We start from the raw sequence: 23,982 nt of genomic DNA, 5'->3' as shown, positions 1-23,982 counted from the left end.
CCCACTGAAAAAGTGACTTATCAAGTAGGTAAGAATTGCTTATGAAGAGCTTATGAAGAGTTTAAGCTTTTTAACCTCTAGGGGGCATTAGAGGATTCCTATATGACCGTAGCCCAATTACCTCCAAGATGAGTCAAGCCACATCCTACAGTAGGTTGAATTTAAGTTATGACAGAATAATACCAGATTTATCTCTTTTCTCTTTCTGCCTTCCCTCTAACCATGATACTATTACATCCACTCCCTCACCCCACAAACACCAGCCCACCCCTCCCTCTTGTCTAGTAATTTGGCTGAAAGGGCAGGTTTGTTTTCCTTGGAGGCTGACTAATAAACAGTGGGACTGCCCCTTCTTTGTGTGGTAGCTGTAGATCTCTGCGGTTTCAACTTTTCTGACAGTGCTGCCAACTTGCGAGGACCGCTACCAGGCTTTGTAAAGAAGTGTGCGGTTATAAGAAAAGGCTCCTTTCATAATACATTTTACCGAACTTTAGAAGACACACAAAAAAAGCGCCGTGCTCCACCGTCTAGGCTAGATGGCAGCAATGGATTTCGGTTTTACAGACAGAAAAAAAAAACAGTGTTAGCATGTTGTTTAACAATATGACAAGTATGGTTTTAGTATTTGCAAAGTAAGAAAATAAAGGATGTGCATAAAACATATGACTTGGTGGGGATACACGCATGTAAAACACAAATAAGATAAAATACCATTCTAATATGAAAAAACAGGTGTAGGCTATCTCGAAAACAGTATCTAAGAGTCTATGAATCTTAGACTATTTAAATTTCCAAGTTGGTATGGGAATAGGGATTTTAAGGAAATAGGAAGGCCTATCTGCTTCACCAAGTGCAAAAAAGACAGCCTTACTCCATAGCCTAAAGTTCAACTCTGTTAAAAGCCTCAACTGCCATGCTTCCTCTAAGGCGGCTAATATAACATGCTAAAGACAAATTGTTAGCACACTCAGGTTCACACAAGTGAGAGGTTGTTGCTAATAAAAATGAGCCTCTGGGATTCAGATTGGGCCATAAGGTGGATTTTCTCCTGCTGGTAGGGTTAATAAATACAGGGAATATAGGAAGGCGAGGTTCAAAAGCAAAGGGTTAGTAGTACACAGCAGGGGGACGACCCAACTAGGGTCTACAGCTTCATCAGGCAAGTCATCGACTGTATGTGTATCTCTGACAAGAGTAAAACACACACCCTTCTCCTGTGTAGAGTCTCTCAGACCCAAACTGCCTTTCAGAGGATAAATCTGAAAGTGAGTATGTGGTTCTGGGGGACAGGGAATTGAGTGCTGGGTTTGAGGGCAGGGTGTCATGTAAGGTCAATTGGGGGTTACTTAGAAGGGATTGAGGTTTCTTGCTACTGCTGACAGACAGGAGGATAGCCCTAATGTTTGGTCCTGAGGTGGACCAAACATCAATTTATCAACTGTGCAGACCAAAGGTGATCTTTATCCATCTGACACAACATATCAACACACTCCAGTGTGTCCGTTTCATGAATGAGGCGTTCATGCTGGAGATCATACAAAGGTCTGAGCTCAAAAGCTCTCTCTCTGGCTCACATGTGGCAGTGATTGGCATGTGTGTGTGTGTGTGTGTGTGTGCGTGTGTGCGTGTGTGCGTGTGTGCGTGCGTGCGTGCGTGCGTGCGTGCGTGCGTGCGTGTGCGTGTGTCTGAAAGATGTGTTGAGGGCGCACAAAGGGGCCCTTTCACACTACTCATCACACCCAGCCCCTCCATCTCCATCAATGGAGCTAACTAAAACACACTACGCTAACAGCACAGTTCCCCCACACTAACACCATTCCACTCAGGAGTCCCCAACATTACACAAACACCAGATTCCATAAAAGACCCCCCCTACACACACAAACACCCATCCACACACACGAACACACAAACACACACACAAATTCCATCCTTGTCCATGAATATACACAGCCAACCAAACACCATCCTGCCTGAAATGACCAGCCTGATCACACAGCCTGGCCAGAGCTTAAAAGAACCCCGCTTAGTTTTCACTCACATCCAAGCAAGCATGCTCCTCTGGGCTGATCTTCAGTGAGGGGCAAATACCGTATTTTGATCTGGTTATAAATAAAGACCAATTGTGATCAAGTCATATAAATAATTTCCAGGCAGATATTTGGGTCATAATACATATGCTGAATAACAACATGAGTGCAGCCTACATTATTTTATATGTATCAAAACTGCACACCTGCACTGGTCAGCCCCTTGGCCCTAAATGAATCAGCATTTCCTCTGCCAGCAACACACTGTTGAAGCGTCTGTCCCGAGAGAAAGAGGACATAATAAATGGCTGCCTGGATTTGTCTCTCTATCATACCATCTTGACGTCTGCCCTCGAAGTTTGTTTTCATTGGGCAGTCTATTTGTCTGTTTGTCTATTTCTCAAGTTACATTTCGGATTTAAGCCTAATTAAAGCAGGCAGGCACCATTTTCCCATTTTAGAATCCTAGAATAATAAACAGAAATATTAAGTATAGGCCTATTAATGCAAGCAGATGTTTTTATAGGGTTTAGCAACTGGAGACAGGCAGCTCTGCTGAATGAAATCGCAAAAGGAGATGAGTTTTAAACCTTAATAAACTATACTACTCCACCACAAGTCTTGCGATTTTACATAAAAAAAACATTGAGCGTGAGAACCATCCTCTCAGACAGTCACAAACGTAATCATAAATTACAAAAACACTGTCGCCTAGAAAACAAATAAATAGATTCACTTATCTCATGTTGAATTAAAACAAAAACACATCTTAATCCAATACCATTGCCAATTTCAGGGGAGGGTTACTATATGACCCTTTCTGTCTGCAAAAATAATCCCCAAAAAAACTTATTGGATTGCCAAATTTCCAGTGTGGTCAATCCAGGTTTGTTGTCTGACTGGGTCATGGAAATGGGACTGTAGAAACCAGTGGCCCAGCATGTTTGCGGGGGCTACTGGGAGGAAGAAACTGGGGAAATTTAACAACAGTGACAGAGAAGTGGTTTCTCGCACACAAAGCAACCACCACCTCTAAAATCACTATTGAACCGACGATGTAGCACCGCCGAGAAATAACCTCAAAAATAAATCCGACCACATTCTGCTAAAACAAACAAGCAGGGCCACCCAAAATTTCCAATTAAAGCCCTGTATGGGAGCAGGAAATGGCCAAGTGTAGTCCTATCCCCACCCCCCTTAAGAAGGTTGCAAACATTTGAGAGGTGGACTGGGACACGTGTGGAGTTGAGCTCACATAAGAACTCAGGCTTGCATTCACCGTCACTAGTCCAAAATGATGGAGTAGCTCAGAGACCGTATTTAAGTGCACACAAAAAAATGTGACTCTAATGTGGTAAAAGGTGCTTTGTGTAATTCAACTTCAATCTGACCTCTACCATTTAGCAATGAGAAAGCCAGCAAGAAAAACAAATACAAACAGAAATGTAGCTGAGAAATAGCACATTTGCTTGAGAAATGTTTAAACAGCTACATCTGACATGTAAACCGGATTATACAGAATCAGATAAAAAGGACGGGCCCATCTACAACTAATCTGTCAATCAAATACCCTCACTCACTCCCTCCTAAGAACAACCACTAAACATACACACTGTTATTTTGCCCTTTCTTTAAAATAGCTAAGAAAACATGTAACAACAATATTTAACATAAGCCCACAGGAATAGGAGTAGGTTATGATGCTTAGGCTATGTTCTGTTTCAAAACATTACACTTAATGAGGTCGAGCTGAGCACTTTCAGGGGTAACTTTAGACTTGCAGAAACTGAATGACAATATATACATGAATTATAACAGGACGATGTTTTAGGCTCAGTGAGTAATAGCTGTAGCGCTAGTCTAGAATATGGTAGTATGCAGCTGTATAACAACCACACTGAAAACACCTAAGGTCTTTATCGCTGATGTAAACTCTGTGTGTGTGTGTGTGTGTGTGTGTGTGTGTGTGTGTGTGTGTGTGTGTGTGTGTGTGTGTGTGTGTGTGTGTGTGTGTGTTATTTTGTGTAATTCTTGACTTGCACACAAATAAATGGCTGCATGTACACACATTCATATTTGAATACATCTACACATGGGGAAGTGGAGGGGTAAGCACATTAGAGTCTAATGCACAGCAGTAACATTCCTTAATCAAAACCAAGCTACCCAGCACCTTTCTAAAATTGCTAAATGTAGTCGATATTTGTTTCTAAAAAGATACTTTTTCAAACTACTACCCAACTTTATTTAAATCATAGATACAAATTGTACAGCCAATAAACCTGATAACAATGAATGAATAAAACCCACGATCACACGAAAAGAAGCTACATTAACAGACTAACGTGAGTCAATGAACTAATCAAGCTCGCTTCCGTAGTTTTCTACAGATTTATAACAGGTATCAGCAATTACGTGCAGTAGACCACAGTTCCTTAACAGACGAGACAGAAATCACATACGTTAAAAAAAATAATTTACGTGATGCTCATCTGTGAGAAATTTATGCAACTAGTGCCCGACTAAAATCAAAATACTAGACTGTTTAGACCCACTGGATGCAAATGCACTGCGTTGCATGAATGCACGTCTTGCTCTCTGAGCCTACAACAATTTTGATTTGTTCTTAGCCTAGAAAGACAGAGAGGAAGACAGCAATTGCATATGTTTTGTGTTCATGCGTGACGTATATTCCAGCCCTTTAATTCGCAAAAAAATCCATGGATGAGTTGGTCACTCCGTTTTACTTGTCTGTCAATTACCTCCAGTATGATTCTGAGAGAGACGGAGCACTGCCGAGTTACGGGTTTAATGTATCTGTCTTTAACTAATCGAGTCTTTCTGAATATGAACAACCGATACCCTCAACACGATAAATATGCGATTCTTTTGACCGGCCATTCCCCTTAACAAGGGAAATGTGTGCAAACCGAGCTGGTAATAAAAATGTTAAATGAAGATTAGCGCTACTGGCGTTAGTTTGTATTCACTCAGTTTGTCGACGTTACGCTGCGCTAATCACATTTTATCATCCGCTAATCTATTATTCACAGCGCATAACAGTGGCGTCTGGAAAATAACACACACGTACAAAAATGACATCAAACCAATGAGAGTTTAAAAAGATAAGTCCTCGCTTTGGTGACCGTATTGACAGCTTAGCTGTTAGCGTTAGCTAGGCTAGCCTCCGTTATTTATGCCAAACTAACCCGACGTTGTGGAAGATTTACATGCTGTAATTTTGCATTCAAGTAGTAAAATGGTATTTTAAAGTGTCAATAAGGTTGGCCTTTCGTGTTAATGTTGAGGGCGAACACTTTTAATAGAAAAGACAACTTACAGTTTAACGCTATAGACACCAATGTCCAGCCCGAGTTTCTTGTTTCCGCTATCAACATCCGGAAGTCCTTCCCCCTCCGCTCCAAACAGACCCGCGATACGATACAAACGATTCCAAAATAACGTACATATTTTTTCAAAAAGTATGAAATGCAACAAAAAGGTATGTATATGTATTAAATGTGTGACTTTTAAATAACATTAAAAAATACTCGGAGATAATGCGGTTTATACAAGCCTATTAACCAAAAATAGTCAAAGCTCGTTTATTAAGTGAACAGTAATATGTACTGTATTTCTGATTTATATACATTCAGCAAATACAGTACATTTTATGGCGACAAGCATGGGTGCAAGTCCATGAATACTGGGGTGGCATCCAACGCTTTTCCTATGCCCCTGTCCATAGGGTTAGTGGTTGTGTCAGGAACATCCGGCGTAAAATGTTGCCAAATCATTATGCGGATTGCCAAAACCGCCATCGGTGCTGTGCCCTCACAGGGTCCCGATGTGTGTGCGTGTGTGTGTGTGTGTGTGTGTGTGTGTGTGTGTATGTGTATGTATGTGTATGTATATATGTATGTATGTATGTATGTATGTATGTATGTATGTATGTATGTATGTATGTATGTATGTATGTATGTATGTATATGTGTGTATATATATATAGCCCTGTGATAGCCTGGTGGCCTGTCCAGGGTGTCTCCCCGCCTGCCGTCCAATGACTGCTGGGATAGGCAGCATCCCCGCGACCCTGAGAGCAGGATAAGCGGTTTGGATAATGGATGGATGGATATATGTATGTATGTATGTATGTATGTATGTATGTATGTATGTATGTATGTATGTATGTATGTATGTATGTATGTATGTATGTATGTAAAGATGTATGTCAATTTTTTTCTAATTTTCAGGGTTAAATGAAAATCCCATTGTGTTATAATATTAGAGATAATAGTGATCATCGTCAGCATCATCGTCATCATCATCATCATCACTACTGTTATCATCGTCATCGTCATCGTTGTCACTGTCAAGATTAAAATCCTAATGCTGACTTCCAGAATACATTGATTCTTCACATACTTCAATTAAAGACTTTGATTCGTGGGATGCATTGTGTTATTTTTGTATTTATTTATTTTTTGTCTTAAGAGCGCTTTTTGACAATAATTTTGTTCATGGGCAAGAAAGAGGGTTAGCATTCAGTTTGTCCAGAAATGTAAAAAAAAAGGACAATCAGCCAATTGGCATGCCTCTTTGAAGATTTCCTCACATCAGGGGGAGAGTGAGAGAGTGCTGGGAGTTTTCTCTTCTCCTTTCTCTTTTCACGGTGCATCACTGAGGCATTTCCACTTGTTCTGGGAAAAGCGCAGCATCATTAGAGCTGCAGCAGAGACCACCCAGGCACAGAAGCTGATACCATTACATTTATCTCATCAAATTGTGCAGGGCAGAAAGAATTTCTCTGATAAGGCAAGACCCAGTCTCCAAGGAAAAAGCATTTTCAAATTAGATGGGGTTAATCTGATAATTGAGGGATCAAACTGTAATTTGGGCGGTTGGCCACTAATCAGCGTAGAAGCTGTTGCAGCACAGGGACTATTTGTCTACATAAACACTGACTTAAGCCAATGACCCTAAAGGATTTTAGTGTCAGAAGTACAGTTGTGTTCGCCAATGAGTAAACGATGATGACATAATGTGTGTATCAGCTGAGTTGTCCGGAACGCAGTAGGCAATGTGGTGCTACGGGAGTCCTCATGGGCTTTCTTTGGTCTTGTTAATTGTATACTGATATATTTTTGAAATAGGATTCGTGATCACAGTTGTCCATACACCATTTGGTTCCATGCCCAGTTACCCATCCCAGCTTCTGTATCATCGACCTCTTCTCAAACGCAAGAATAACTGTGATGCAAAGAGACAGTATGACAATGGAATACCGGCACACCTGGTGACAGCACTAGCATCAGACAAGGAACATGTCATTGCAAAGTGTGACTTTTCAAAGAGAAGGCGAATTCAACAGATGTCCCACCTGTGCACCTGAGAGAAAGTGATGACACCTTGATCCTTGATGTGACCACCCCCCATCTCTGCAATCTACATCCCATAATGGCACATGCTGCACTGGCACCATAGCTCACCTTTGAACCTTATTGTTCATTGTTTGTCTTCTCCATTTTTCCCATGGGCCCCTGGCCAGCAAGAGGAAAAGGTCACTGTAAATATTACACTGAAATTCCCCCCTCACCACCACCCAAAGTGCTCCTGAAGAGGGAGCAGGCGACCAGAGGGTAGGCACGTCCTTCCTGTGGAGGGCATTTCGAGTATTGTCAGATCCAGTGTGCAACATCAAACAAGCATGAAGCCATCAATGTCGAAGATCACTGCACTGACATCATGCAGCTAATTTTAACATTACAATAACTCTGGGCTAGCCTCAGCATAAGATAGACAGCATAAGGTATCAAGGTATGAGCCTATGTGTGGCTAAAAGCTGCCATCAAACAGTCCTGTGTAGTATTGGGAAAGGGCTATACAAGAAAGTGGATTCTACAATGGAAATTACCAAGACTATACTCTTGAACATTTGCGATACCTATCAAGCGGCTGATGTTTAATCGGTTACTGTAACTGTGCCATGTGTACAGTACACATACATATTTATAATGACAAGGCATAAACCCAATCCCTGCTGCTAACTTGTAGCTTATGAAACACACAGAATATGAATTCCAAGGGAAATTGAGGGAATCTCAGAAACCCATGACCCATGTGTGGCTAATCACTAGCCTGTAGCATCGCTGTTAATATAATACAGGGAGATTTTAAATAAACCCCTGATATTTGGGTTTGTTTGGCTTTTGAGTGGCGCTCCACCTCCCATTGCTCCCCTTCCCGGAGGAGTCCAGTTCCCTGGGCTCGAAGTTTGGGCTCCGGAAATACAGACCTGTGCCAGGCTTGGCTTGGAAAAGCATCAAGATAGACACAATAGGAGAAGGAGACTTAGGGGGAACAGAGAGCCTTTCAGTCTGACTGCTGACACATCTCTCATAGTGACTTGATAACAAAGCTAATATATGGATGAAGAGATAGAGAGTGGAAGAGGAGGGATATTACAGAAGGATAGCAATAAAAGACCTGACATACCTCTGGTAATATGTCTGCGGTGACCTTAGGCTTTATGGAAACATGAGGGAAATAGAATAACAACAGTATGTAAGAAAGGGATTACCAACATGGGTGGGGGAGAGCACGTTTCACGGGTTATTTTCCCAGATATGTACAGGCTTTTACCACTCAGGTTAGCATAACATGTCCCCTTGCCCTCTCATAACTCTAGACAAGAAGCAAGACAAGAGGTTACTGTGTCACAGGAGGCACACTCGGTGACAGCCCTGAGCACCGAGCAGAACTTATTTGTGGGAAAGAGCTCACAAGCAAGGAGAAAAATCCATAGGTTTGTTGTGCATATGAAGTAGAGCAGGCACAACTGTGTTTGCTCCATAATACCAGTGGCGGTTATGATATGCCCCCCCCCCCTTTTTGTCCCCAATTATATCCGGCCAATTACCCCACTCTTCTGAGCCGTCCCGGTTGCTGCTCCACCCCCTCTGCTGATCCGGGGAGGGCTGCAGACTACCACATGCCTCATTTGATACATGTGGAGTCGCCAGCCACTTTTTTTGCACCTGACAGTGAGGAGTTTCGCCAGGGGAACGTAGCATATGGGAGGATCACGCTATTTCCCCCCTATCCCCCCCCCAACAGGTGCCCCGACCAACCAGAGTAGGCGCTAGTGCAGCGACCAAGAGACATACCCACATCCGGCTTCCCACCTGCAGACACACCAAATAGTGGCTGAAGGGAAGCCTGACCAAGCCGGAGGTAACACGCAAGGCTGGATTACGGACCAGGCATGCCGGGCGAGTGCCCCGGGGCCCTGGACCGTGAAAAGTCCCAAAAAGTCAGGGGTATTGTGTTCGCGTATATAGTAGGGATCCCCAATCATACTCTATGAGGGACATTTGTTCCAACCCTGCGTCGCGATGCAGGGCCCAAGCTAGTTTCTATTGATGCAGTGCCCCAAGCTACAAAGTCTCAATTGATGCGGGGGGCCCAAGCTACAGTCGCTACTGATGCAGGGCCCCAAGCTTCATTGTTTCATTGTGTATAGTTAAACAAATTTGCTAGCTAGAATGCCCATACTGAAAAACAATTAAATATATAGTTTTACTAAAACATGCCCATATTTCACTAAATTATTTGCTCTGAAATTCCTGTTGGTAAACCGTTGTAAGTGGGCTTTGCAATATGTTTGCGATGCTGTGTGCCGCTATTCTCATCTCTTAACAGACGAGACAGAAATCACATACGTTAAAAAAAATAATTTACGTGATGCTCATCTGTGAGAAATTTATGCAACTAGTGCCCGACTAAAATCAAAATACTAGACTGTTTAGACCCACTGGATGCTCAGACACATTTTCATCCCCAGGTTTAAACTGTAGTTAAAAATTACAACAATCAGCCTAATCACAGTCTTTGGCTAAATGCAAATTAATCACGTGACATTGTACAGCGCTTTGAGTGGCTGCTGCAGCTAGAAAAGCGTTATAAAAAATGCAACTTGATGGAATGACTGATTTTCTTATTTTCACAGGTCAGATATTATCCTTTTCCCAGTAGTCAGGTATTATCGGTTATTCAGAGAACTCATTCACCCCCCCCCCCCACTGCAATTAGAATGTACATCGTTGTTTGTTCAGTTTGTAATAACTTCATTTTTTGCACCGGTGAGATGCTGTTTCCTGCACGATATCAAGCAACCGACTCCCTGTTTGGTATTATTCACTGATATTTGTCCATCAAGTATTTGTTATTATCTATAATGTGTTTTTGTTATTGCAAAACCAAATCAAGTTTTGCTATTGTGACAATAGCAATTTAAGCCAATAAAATCCGATTAATATGTCGTGTCGGCAAAGCAAAGGCGTTTTGATTAAATATTTTATTTATATCATGTAATTAAGCATAAGGATTAAAGAAAAATCTAAAAATGGTACAGGGGCGATGCCAAGGGAAACATACTAGCAACTAGACAGGATAAGACCTAAAGGACAAAGCGGGTGGCGTAATTCTATTTTTATTTCTTGTTTATTTTTAAATGTATGTGAATTATGAATCCTCTAATTCTGTCCTTAGTTTTCTATCCCAAGGGTGTAACTCTAAGGTTTAACACAGGAATAACCAGGCCTCAGTGAATATTAACTGGACCCATATGTAATATATAATGTTGACCAAAAAAGAGAGAAACAGGATAAGATGTGTTTCCGTTTCCCTGGTGAAGTCAATAACTACAAGGATACATGTTTTGGCTGGAGGCCCAGTTATTTCTTCTCGACCCTCTCTCTGCTATTTTCATCCTCCGTATTCTCTGCCCTCGTTTATTTTGAACCCTCTTATGAACTGTAGCTGCAATACTGCCCAGCAGAGGGCGGCCAAGAACATCGTTTTCTGACTATGTCCCCTTCCTTCACCGGGCTCTTTTCTGTCCCAATGGCGAGAAAGAAAGGTGAAAGATAGAGAGAAACGGAAAAATGTAGAAAACGTCATTTGAAGGTGGTGTGAAAGAGACTGACTGATAACAGCTTGAGAAAGAAGTTTTTCCCCCTAATCGAAACCCATCGTAGCTAAAAGGCCGTACTCGTTCCATGGTTACTGTGGAAGATTACGGTTCACTCACTGTAAAAATAAAAACAAATAATACTGGGCGAGATAAAAATCAGATTCATCATGTGCCTTGTAAGATATATTTCACATTAAACTCATAACTCAACTTAAGTCTGTTTATATTGTTGTTTCTTTTCAATGGAGCCCGGAGTAATTAGAAGACAATGTATATTGTATTGATGCCCCCGTAGACACTATATTGCTGTTTGGAGGATGTTTGTTAAAAATACGGTTATACCCAGCGCAGCTTTCATAAGGGAAGACGTCGTCCTCCTTCCAAAATTCAGACACGAAGGTTAGTATGCTGTAGTTTCCCTAAATCAACTCCGCACCCGTATATATGGGCGTGCATGCGTAGCTGTGCATACGGGGGGGTGCATATATGGGTACTGTCGAGAGAATGTGTGTATATGTGTATACAAATATGTGTACACCATGCATGTGTGTGTGTGGGTGGGGAGTTTGAAGAGACAGGCTGTTTGTAGTGAAAACAGTGAGACTGAAGACACAGAGAGGAAGCTAAACACAGACTGCTCTTTGAAGTAGTTAGCAGGGTAAAGCTATTGTGAACAAGTTATCTAACAAACACAAGCAACGAGGCAGGACTGGACCGGCCTATACGTTAGCCCAGACTCCTGCTGATAACCTGCATGCTGGATCATTTTCTGCCATGTGCTACGGGGTGTTGACAGTAACTAATAAATGGTAAAAGGGTAAAGTTGATATGTCGTATCAAGGAGTGCAAGTTCTAAATTGTAGAATTAATGGGCTTGAGGCGGTGAGAGACTTCCCGTCTTAAGTGGACGAGGCGGTGGGGCATGTAGAAAGGGAAGGAGGTTGTGTGTATGAGGGTGGTGGAACTGTAGCAGAGGGGCGTTGGGGGGGGAGGGGGGCTATAGGAGTGTGTATGCAGGGGTAGCACGGAGTGGGTATTAGTGCAAACTGAGGTCAATTTCAGCGGAGTAGCCTTTTAGCTTTGATCTTTCCACTGAACTGGATGAAAGACATCCTGCTTCCCTTGCTTAGGAGAGGTGTGTGTGTCTGTGTGTGTCTGTGTGTGTGTGTGTGTGCGTGTGTGTGGGGGGGGCGGGTCAACTGGAGTTTTGCACTTGGCAAATACATTTTGATGGTGTACAAAACATTGTTTCTGCTCTGGTGTTGTGCTCTGGTGTGCAGCCCGCGTGCGGACAATCACCCATTTTCATCTGTCTCTCCTCCCCACTGCCAAACTCTGATTCCATCTTCGCCCACGCGTTTCTGGAAATTATCCCCCTTTTTTTCCTGCTAATATAAATCCTGATGAGCTCTATCAAGGCTTTGTCTACATCCCTTTCTCTCTATCTTCTGTTCCCTCTCTCTCTCTCGCTCTCTCTCGCTCTCTCTCTCTCTCTCTCTCTTTTGTTTTCCTCTCATGTCAGACATTCAAAATCTGAACTTTGATCTTCCCACGACCTGTCAAAAACTGGACCCAAAGCCTGAAGCAATCCTGTGTTTGCGTGTCTGTGTGGCCAAGTGTGTGGGTTCACATATGCAGGGGCTCAAAAAGATCCAAGCAAGGATAACCGTTGCATGTCTGACAGGAAAACAAGACTTGATGAAAAGATGTTTCGTTTGTTTTCCTTTAGAATATCATAGTAATCATGTGTTTTCATACTGTATTTGAACACACTTGCTGCAAAATTCTGCAAATTCTGCAGATTCCCAGTGATTTTGTGACTGCGGAGTAGAATCCCCCCCCTCCCAACACACACACACACACACACACACACACACACACACACACACACACACACACACACACACACACACACACACACACACACACACACACACACACACACACACACACACACACACACACCACTAACACCAGCTTCCAATCGAATAGTGTGTCTGTTTTTTTTATGGGAACTTTGCCTGACAGCTTGCTTTCCTCTTTATTTACCTCTACCTCCAGGTGAGACCTGGATGACCTTCTCTCTCTCTCTCTCCATGGCTGTCCCTGTTTCTCATCCTCCATCCTTCTGTTTCTCTATGCAGTAATCACTATGCTGAGACATTTCATGCTCTTGGCCACGGTTCCATTTCGATGGAAAGAACAGACATCTGAGAATAAATGATGGATGATGGGATGGAACTGCAAATTCAAATACAATAGCGAGGTGGGCCACTTTCCTGTGTTTGACACTGGGCCCTCTAGACCACTGAACATAGTAGATCCATTATTTTGCAGGAATGTGTAAACATGGGTTAGAGGAAAATTGTAAAACCTTCTGCAGAAATAGCTCACCATACAACTAAATAGATCACATTTGAAATAAATAAAAGGAATTGTTCCTATCTGGCCAGTGTGGAATGAAGAAAAATATAATTGTCAGCAAGCATGTGCCTATGTGTGTGTGTGTGTGTGTGTGTGTGTGTGTGGTGTATGCATGTGCTGGTGGTATAAGTATTCTAAGTATTGTATTACTAAACATGTGTAATAATCTTTGCATTACAAGTTTTTATTTTGTTGGTGTATATTTGTGTGTGCGTGCATGTGTGTGTGTGTGTGTGTGTGTGTGTGTGTGTGTGTGTGTGTGTGTGTGTGTGTGTGTGTGTGTGTTAGGGATGGTGAAGGGCGGGGGGGGGGTTGGAGGCCCAGGAGTGATGTGTAAATAAACAGAGTAAAGACAATTCAAGAAGCACACAGGAATATGGATCTGGTCAAAGTAGTTTTGAAATAATTGTCATACAAATGAGTGAAGGCTACTTTTAATACACCATAAAAAATCCTGCGGCATCATAAATAAAACTATAGGAGAGCGGACACAGTCTAAGTCAGGAATCAGGGTGCCAGGTTCTGAACTAAAACCTGGTTAAATTGAGTAGGTTTATATCTAAATACTGAGGCGTATTCATGCCCTAAAGCGACAGCACAAGCATTAACTGACAAATGCCCCTCTTTGCATACAGCCAGTTTGCCTCCTCAACTGGTTATGGAATCACTGGCAATATTGCATAATGAGACACGTCCTGACACCTGGGGACCGCTATAGGTTCCTGAACTAATGCTCCATGACAACTTGGAAATAGGAAACCACCTTGGCTAATATTTGGCCCAACAGATAAAAAACTTTTTCTACAAGTCCACGGCCATACGACTCGAAACTCTTTGAAATTAGTCATCAAGCGAGTTGTTCTTATTTTGTTCAACAAGGTGTATCATGGGAGGCTTGCATGGCTGACTTCAGTTTGTTCTCCTCTCCTCTCCTCTCCTCTCCTCTCAGCCGATGACAGACCGGTTTTTTAACTTACCAAAGAGCACGGCACAGAGACAATGAGAGCTTGGTGGTGTGGGTGTCCACAGGTTCGAAACCAAAGCACTGGAAAAATCAAAAATCAATCCCCACTCTGCATTTAATTGCATCCTGCCCGCACTTCTATGTGGAGCAGGAAATAGAATTTCAGGCATTTGCATTGGTTAATACATTTCATAAGAGCAACAATCAGAGCATCATCATAAAGTAACGATTTCCGCAACCCACATCCATCACACCCAGAGTTCAGCCAGCAGACAATGCTCCAGCTGCCACCGCCCCCCCCAACCTCACACACACACATGCACACGCACACACACACACACACACACAAACAGACATGCAAACCATGCACAACCACACAACATGCAGAGACAGGTCTGCCTGAACAGACTAATAAATACACACATTTGATACACACACACACACACACACACACACACACACACACACACACACACACACACACACACACACACACACACACACGTGGTGTGATCCAAACCCAGAGTTACGGTGTGATCTTTCACCACCCAAAGAATGCCCATCGCGTGCGACTGCCGTACTAGAGACAAGTGCACAGGGAGGTTTCTTGGATGATGAACATGTCATCCAACCTGTTTAGGTGCACAGTGATGTGACAGTTGGATTGTTATCAAGACGAGAAACAAAGGCGTGATTCAGAAGGGCTGACACCTCAGCGGCCACTTACTGACCTAGGGTCAGCCGGGGTCTCATAAAAGAGCCACATCTAACTCAGCATCTACCGACTAAAGGATCAGAGTGTCAAGCAAAGATTTTTGGAAGATAAAGCCTAAGCGCCGTTGTGTTAAACCCAGCGTGCGCAGTTTGATATGGAATAAATAACCTTCTTCTTTTTTTTTGCAGTTAGAGCAGTTTTAGAAGTTGACGTAAATAAGAGGCGGCACGGTGCCATTTTGTGACAAGAATTATTGCAGTGACTCACGGCAAGACCTTAAGGACTCCTAATGTTCAAATAAGACCTCCTTCAGCACCGTAAATAAGCTATGGTATCTGTCTGAGCTTGCTTTTCCACGCTCCCCTCCTTTATAGATTAAGTTGTACTCTTCCTATCCATATGGAGGACAGTGGCATGGTAACCATGGCCTGCAGTTAGCATTTCACTGAAGAGGCTGTGTGGTCCCCCCGTTCTTCTGCTATTAGTTTGTTTACAGAAGTTAAAGCTGAGAGCTGCCGAGTGCCCGGGGCCAGCATTCCAAAACAGTGGCTCATACATGCATGCACAGGCACACTCTCCACTGCTGTTGTTTCTCTCAATACAATATACGCAAACGCCGGCTACCAAGCAAGTCAAAGCACCAATGACCCCGTCCTCTCGTTGCTTTCTTATATTTCTGACTCAACTTGGCGGTCTGTGAGCATGTGGCCCGCTCTTTCGCGCACCGAATTCCACTTTTCCAAATGTTTGGTGTCATTTCTGCAACTTTTGCGAGATTGTTTATCACCTTGGTGTTACACAACAATCTCTCCAGCGTGCCAAACACACACACAATTGATTCACATGCAAATGTACGCACAAAATTAAACATGCAACGGCCATACCATACAATAAGCGTGGATACTATGGGTCTGGTCTGTGAGTGGAAGGTGATAAAAGCATTTCAGAATGAGCCGTTACACATGTATTTGAATGTACTGGTGAGATGTCTCACCCAGATAATATGGGTCTGACACGAATAGATTGTTTTGTGTGCACTTTATATGTGAGTATTTGCACAAGTGAGTCACAACCAACTCACTGTGACCACCTGACAAACAACAAAAGTTCAGCTCAGGAAAGATTTATGTGCCAGGATAATCATTCTGAGAAGACACGCAGCTAACACATTCAGACGGATGGCAGCCACATGCGTTATCGGGCTGACAACTGTAAAACACGGTTTTGTTCTGGGGCTCATATCCATGCCATATGACACAGTTTCAGTCCAAAGTGAGATGTTCACTGTTTGAAGAAATTAAAGCTTGCTTGAAACCAAAACATGCATTTGTCTCTGAGCTATCGTTGATTTTTCCCATCGAGAGACACAGATTGTGAGGATTTTAACTGGCTTTTGTAACTATTGGGACGGATCAATAATGAAACTTAGCCCCAGTAATTAGCTGGGGGTCAAGGGTTATATAAAGAATGCTGGTTATAAGGAAACCACTGTATGGACGGCCTAAGGAACAGAATAGCTGGCGTTCCACACCATGATAAGAAGTCCATTTTCATCTCTGTCTTTGTCCAAAGATTTCGGAAAGTAAACTTTTGAGCTACTTATCAGTGCAGGTGTTACACATGTTGACTCTAGTTTGTAGAAAAACAACAGACTTGATTTTGAATGATTACACACCTGAGTTGGTAATGGACTGACTTTATCTTGTTTAAACAGTTCTGCAAGTTGATTGTCAGGCCTGCTCACACCTAGAAACATACAGGACACAACAATGCTGCCAATCTTGTCATTATTTCTCTTTCAATCTTTAGTTACATATAAACTATTTCCATTATAGTGTAGGACAAACCTTATATATTTAAGGAATTTCAGACCAAGTCTTAGGTAGCATACATCTATGTATGGAAATATAGCAGTCTTTTGTGGGGGGGGGTATTCATATTTTACCATATTAACCATGCAGGACGGATGTTTGCAACATGTGCTTGTGACCAGCACACCATGGTCAGCCCATCATATCTGAGAGGTACTGGCCTCATCGCACCAGCATTAAGAGCTGTAAAGTTGCCATCACATTTACCTTATTGCGGATGCTTAGTCATCTACACAATGCAGAAAGTGAGGAGAGAACTGACACACCCTGCACTGATGGCCTCAAATATTGTTGACCACATTTATTAGCAAATTTGCCTCCACTCATCGAAGGTACAGCTGCATGATATCTGACAGTATAGACAAGGTTGCTATATCTAATCTGGTTCGCCTCACCTATGAAAGCTAAGAACACGGGCGTTCCCCTCTGGGTTGCGCTATAACAGTGGTTTCTCAGTGTTTCTTGGCTGTAGTTAAAGGTGGCAAGATTTCATAGCACACCAAATTATTTGTTGCTATGATGTCATGAAAACCAGGAATAATTATATAACAGCAGATGTCAAATTACGAACAGCTTCAGGCCCAGGAACAATTTAAAATAACTTGGACCAGAGTGCTGGGAGACAGATTTGATTAGAGTTTCATGAGTTTAATGGAATATATTTGTTTAACACTGAAAGTTTTGATATTTGAGCTGAATAAAAGGTGGACCTAGACTCGCTGTATGACATGAAGAACCACATTTGGAATAAACTATGGTGCGTTATTTCGTGAGAAACGTTCTGAAAACCCAAAAACCTTACTTGCTAACTGCAGTTGGACAACTCTTTTGAAAACCTTATCACTGGGCCTAGGGTCGATACCTGTTGTTAGTCCATCTACAGATGCGTAGGTTTTCATTCCCTGGCACTAATCAGATAGTCCTACGTACAATGCAATACACACCCCTGTGTAGGTGGGGTCAGTTTATGCAGTAAAACCTGAGCTTCTTTCACACAGCTCACAGACACGCTTCCACCTTGCCTTCATTTGACAGGGAAGCTAGCCAGCACACTCGTGCAACCAGTCAAGATTTAATAGCGGAAAATACATTTCGTAAATGCAGAAAGATCAGACATTTTAACGGTGTCCTTGTGGATCGGAGTGCCAAGGTGCAGTCTAAGTACTTGCACAACTGTAAAACACGAATCCAGCTTTTGGCTGTCATTCGCTGGTGTTTCCTGTCACTTTTCAATGAAAGCTATCTAATTTATCAGAAATATTATGAATATTTTAAACATAAAACAAGCTTCAAGCTCTAACGGGACACTTCACCCCAAAGTCAAAAATACATGTTTTTCCTCTTACCTGTAGTGCTATTTATCCACCTAGATCGTTGTGATGTGAGTTGCCGAGTTTTGCAGATATCGGCCATAGAGATGTCTGCCTTCACTCCAATACAATGGAACAGGATGGCACTCAGCGTGTGTTGCTCAAAGCGCAGGGAAAAAAAAAAACATTGGAAAAACTCAACAGCAATGTCTCTTTTCCAGAAATCATGACCCGGTTACTCAAGATAATCCACAGGCCTTGTTGTGAGCGGTTTTATGTAGGTGTAGTTCGGTCTAAGAAAATAGTTCCTACATAAAACTGCTCACAACAAGGCCTGTGGATTATCTTGAGCAACTGGGTCATGATTTCTGGAAAAGAGACATTGCTGTTGAGTTTTTCCAATGTTTTTTTTTTTTGTTTTTGTTTTTTGGCACTTTGAGCAAACCAAGCCAAGTGCCATCCAGTTCCATTGTATCCGAGAGAAGGCAGACATCTCTATGGCCGATATCTGCAAAACTAGACAGCTCACACCAAAATGACCTAGATGAATAAATAGCACTACAGGTAAGAGGAAAAACATGTATTTTTGACTTTTGGGGGTGAACCGTTCCTTTAACACAGCCAAGCCACTAGGTGATTTACTTCAGAGTTAGGTAATGGCGCATACAAAGCCACCAGAGATGCAGCAAAGCTTTGTGATGTATTGTATGGTATCAAGATGTGCTAATAGTAGTAAACTGGCGAGGTATGAACACGTTACAGATAGTGCTGTTGTGATGATGTGAAACTGAATCCTGCTCGGGGTGTATTTGTGTCAGGTAATGCACTGAGGGGTCTCCTGGGCATTAATGTAAGTTGGTGTGTCAGTGATCCGCCAATATGGATGACACAGCCACATCTCAGATGTGTTCTTTACGTAATGGACATAATTCATAGGATGGTGTGCACAATATAACAGGTAAGGGACACCTTGCCAGTCAGAAACACTGGATTGTCTGACTCTGTGATGTCCCCCGGAGGAAGGCTTTGTTGGTGATGCTTCTGAGAGTGTCCTGTGTCTTTGTCTCTGCGTATTTCGTAACTGCCATATGTCCTGAGGTCCCTGGCTGTGCATGGTCTCTTCTATTTTTAACACTTTCTCTGAAACCAGACACACTGGGCATTGTGAGATAAAATTGGGCATATATGTTTGGGTGTATATTCAGGTGAATATTTAGCTACAGGCATTTTCGTAGCAAGATTTATTAGCAAGAATCGCCTGAATGATATGTGTCCCAAAAAACTTCTACGTGTGTGTGTGTGTGTGTGTGTGTGTGTGTGTGTGTGTGTGTGTGTGTGTGTGTGTGTGTGTGTGTGTGTGTGTGTGTGTGTGTGTGTGTGTGTACATGCACGTGTGTATGATTGCTTGTGTATATGAACATGTGTGTGTTGTTGTGTTGTGTAACTTGACAGTGGGGGGGGGGGCAGCTGTATTAGGTTGTTGGTGGAATTTGTGACATTGCCACAGGTCTGCTATCACTCCTCTGAGGATGGGAAAATCTTGCATAACTAATGCTTCACTAGCCACCCAAAACTCTTTTTTAAACTTACTGTGTTACTGAAACGCTCCAATTTTAGGATTTTTGTTTGTTTGTTTGTTTGTTTGTTTGTTTTGCTTTTTGTGATTTGGTTTGATATCATCACCGTATTGTTATATTTTCAACTCGAAGCAAACCAGAAAGTGAAATTTGCCCCTTTGCTCTTATGTTTGTCGACAATAAAGCGGGAGATCACCCTCTCTCAGTCTTTCCATTTTGAGTCATGCTGCTTTTTCATGTGGTCACATGGCATGGAGCGGCTGCATTTTCCTCAGTAAGACCAACTGGAACTACTTATAGCTCCACAGATTTGTATGTTGTCATGTCTTACCCTGAAAGTCAAACGTGCTTTTAAGAAGAATGTAAAAACAATGAAATAATTATTTGGTTTTTGTTTTCAACACTTTTTTTTTTTTGCATTTTGACCCACAAGGAATCTGTGGAAATAAGAAGATGACAAGATGATTGAGACGCTATCTATCTGACAGGTTTCCAGTGTGCGGGTCCTGGTGTTTTGGAGCGATGTCCATATCAGAGGGTTGACACACCTGGTGTGCTGGTCTCATTTGAGAGTGTAAAAGCTGGAGGTAGCTAAGCGTCTCTGTGTATTTGGTCCCCCGTAACCACAGGGCAGGTGAAGCAATGCTTGTCAGTGAACCCACACAGCATGGCGTGACTGGAAAGCCAGCTGCCACAGAGGTGTCGAAAACCTCTTTCTGCTCGTTTCTACTCAGCCCCTGCCCTCGAGCCCAGCTTCTTCCCTGTTTATCGTCCCATTTCAATTCTCAGTCTCTATTAGGTAGCACACAGAGAGAGAGAGAGAGAGAGAGAGAGAGAGAGAGAGAGAGAGAGAGAGAGAGAGAGAGAGAGAGAGAGAGAGAGAGAGAGAGAGAGAGAGAGAGAGAGAGAGAGAGAGAGAGAGAGAGAGATGAGAGAGAGAGAGAGAGGGGGGGGAACCAATCCGTGGAGAATAAAGACAGGAAGAGAAAGAGAAAGGGGGGAGCGAGCAAGAGGGAGAGAGAGAGCGAGGGGGGGACCAATCCGTGGAGAATAAAGACAGAAAGAGAAAGAGAAAGGGGGGAGCAAGAGAGAGAGAGAGAGATTGATTTTTTAAAGTAGCTTTTATTTCTAAAAAAAATACAATCATATTCAAAACACAAGCAAATAAATAGAGAGAGAGAGAGAGAGAGAGAGAGAGAGAGAGAGAGAGAGAGAGAGAAAGAAAGAAAGAAAGAAAGAAAGAAAGAAAGAAAGAAAGAAAGAAAGAAAGAAAGAAAGAAAGAAAGAAAGAAAGAAAGAAAGAAAGAAAGAAAGAGAGAGAGAGCGAGCGAGACTGAGCAACGAAGTGACAGTGATCCAGTTGCTACATTACATGCCCGTTCTACATCGCCTCCTCTCACTCGGGTCAAGTGTGAGGATACGTAAACAAGCGGAATATTGCTCTTCTCCTCTTTTCATTCCTCTCCCTCCCTTCCTTTTCATCTGTCTCTTTTCCCTTTTTTCCCCTTTTCCGCGTGCTGTTGGCCTGAGGGAGAGACAAAGGGAGGGACAGAGTGGAGGGGGTGAACCTGCTGAACTGCTGATGTGAATGAGGGCCAGGATGAGCTGTTCTCTCATGCTGCCTGTCTGTGTCTATCAGTCTGAGGCTTTGACACTCCACTTGCCCTCAGACACACCTAGGCCTTTGTGAGGTGAAGCACCCTCCTACAAGACGAACGGTTATGGTTCAGCCGCAGGACAGCGGGTTGCTGAACTTATGGTTTCCAAGAGCCCAGTCAAAAAGAGAGATCAGGGCAATTTACACCAAAAACAACGCGCGCAACCACTTAAACTGTGTGTGTGTGTGTGTGTGTGTGTGTGTGTGTGTGTGTGTGTGTGTGTGTGTGTGTGTGTGTGTGTGTGTGTGTGTGTGTGTTTGAGTGACTGGGCAAACAAAGCTTAGCGTTAACACCCATGGTGGTATATGAAGTGTATCTACAGTCATTACTCAGGCGTATCTGCTGCTGTTCACATAAGTGGGCCAACCTGAGCTGTTAAAAAGAGAAACAATGGTGTGTGTAGGTGTGTGTGTGTGTGTGTGTGTGTGTGTGTCTAACTCTAGACAGAGTATATTATTTAAACATACATACATACATTATCCAAGCCTCTTATCCTAGTCAGGGTCGCAGGGATGCTGGAGCCTATCCCAGCAGTCACTGGGCGGCAGGCCGGGAGACACCCTGGACAGGCCGCCAGTCCATCACAGGGCCGATATTTATTTATTCATTTTAATTTTTGAATGTTGCACTTCTCCCTTCCCCATTGGACATTGTGCACGTGATGTGCATGACGAGGCAGCAAATGGTATGTCCTTCCCTCAGGTAGCTTTATTGACAGCTGATGATTGCTTATGGCATGAAAACAGGCTTGTACTGTCTCATAAAGAATTTAGTTGACTCATCCATCCATCCATCCATCCATCCATCCATCCATTATCCAAGCCACTTATCCCAATTGGGGTCGCGAGGATGCTGGAGCCTATCCTATCTCAGCAGTCACTGGATTATATATACACACACGTGTGTGTGTGTGTGTGTGTGTGTGTGTGTGTGTGTGTGTGTGTGTGTGTGTGTGTGTGTGTGTGTGTGTGTGTGTGTGTGTGTGTGTGTGTGTGTGTGTGTGTGCAAGCAAGCATACATGTGTGTCTGCTGTTAACATAGGGCTGACCTGAAGTGTTACAAAAAAAGAATGCATGTGTTTGTATGTATATTCATATGTCTACATATAGTGTGTGCATGTGTGTGTGTGTGTATGTTTTGTGTGCATGTGTGTGTGCGTGTGTGCGTGCGTGTGTGCGTGCGTGCGAGTGTTAGATAAATTAAACAAATGTTCTCATTTGATATCCCAAATTCTGCAGTGTTTGGCCAGGCAGCACCTGAACATGTGTAGATGACGACCCACACACAGAGACATACAATCCCACGCTAGTTATGGCAACACATGACAACCCACCTGCCACTCACAAACCTGCCTCTCATTGTCAGGTGCTATAATGCTGTGCATGTGCAGTGTGGGGAGGTCTCACTCTCTCATTATGTTTGCTATAGAGGCATATTCAGAGATTGTGAGTTGCAGAAGAAGGGGAGCAGTGTAGATTAGAAGCCGTTACAGCGACCCTTGCTGCTAATCCCGGTGCGTACGCCGCTGGGAATGTTCCTCTCTCAAGAAACTGGCTGGATTATAAAAGGAGTTATCATCATAGGCAGCCTGCACAAAGAGAAAGCCATTAACATAAAGAACGAGAGGAGCTGCTCTCCTTTGTGAGGGGGAAATCGAGGCAAGCTGATGCTTCTGCATAAACAAAAGTCACCGGAGAGAAAGAGTAAGGAGAGGGGAGATGGAGAACAGCATTGACAAGGAGGCACGGATTGAAATGAGCTCTCAAACTCCCTAGCCCCAGACACAGCCAAGCCATATTAGAATGACAATGGCTGGAAACTTGCTCTTTGTTGTGGTTGCCATCATGCACCCTCATAAACTTCGAAGAGCATCCCTTCACATATACAGTTTTGATATAATGACTAAGTGCTTTGTGGTGCTCAACAAAAACAACAATCTCTAGCTGTGTACACATTTGTGTGTGTGTGGGGGCGTAGTTTTTAGAGTCTTTTCAGAACTCTAACCTGTGATTGCTACAGTCTATACAGCAGTCTTAGGTCGCTGAATAGTCTTAGCAGGCCGACCATATGTAGATAGGCCTGCTGGTAGGCGTATGTTTGGGGGGGGTTGTTGTTGATTTTGTACTGTGTGTATGTGAGTGAGCCAATTGCCGTAACCTCTCCAACCAATTAATCAACTGCCCACGTTGCCCTCAAGCTCAGAGATTGGTGACTCATAACGCTTAGTTGCAATTGGATGATTACATTATTTTTCCTTACTTTGCACAGTCACTAAAGTACATAGTCAATATCAAGCCAAGCATTGTGAAACCTGGGAGTATCCCAGGTTCACTAATCCAACTCCCAGACTAGAGTGTCGAAAACAAATGCTTGAAAGCACTTGAGGTTGTCAGCTAATTTACTGGTACAACACAAGGACCAGTTTGACTCATTGTTTTAACAATTGGCTTTTGTGGTGT

The 23,982-nt window shown here is 43.0% G+C and overlaps 1 protein-coding gene across 3 annotated transcripts in view; it reads right to left on the bottom strand.

Annotated features, from left to right (window-relative positions):
* exoc2 (exocyst complex component 2) overlaps positions 1-5,412 on the bottom strand; it is a 63,302-nt gene extending 57,890 nt beyond the window's left edge. For 2 of the 3 annotated variants that reach the window (XM_056276048.1, XM_056276050.1), the window contains exon 1: positions 5,371-5,412. The gene's annotated coding sequence lies outside the window, so the exon portion shown is untranslated. The remainder of the gene's footprint in view (positions 1-5,370) is intronic. The other variant, XM_056276049.1, reaches the window with a different exon arrangement.
* Positions 5,413-23,982: the final 18,570 nt, after the last annotated feature.

Source organism: Lampris incognitus, chromosome 3, assembly GCF_029633865.1.
Source record: "Lampris incognitus isolate fLamInc1 chromosome 3, fLamInc1.hap2, whole genome shotgun sequence".
Classification (NCBI taxonomy): domain Eukaryota; kingdom Metazoa; phylum Chordata; class Actinopteri; order Lampriformes; family Lampridae; genus Lampris; species Lampris incognitus.
Note: the sequence above shows the minus strand (reverse complement) of the source record. Positions and strands in the feature narration are given on the sequence as shown.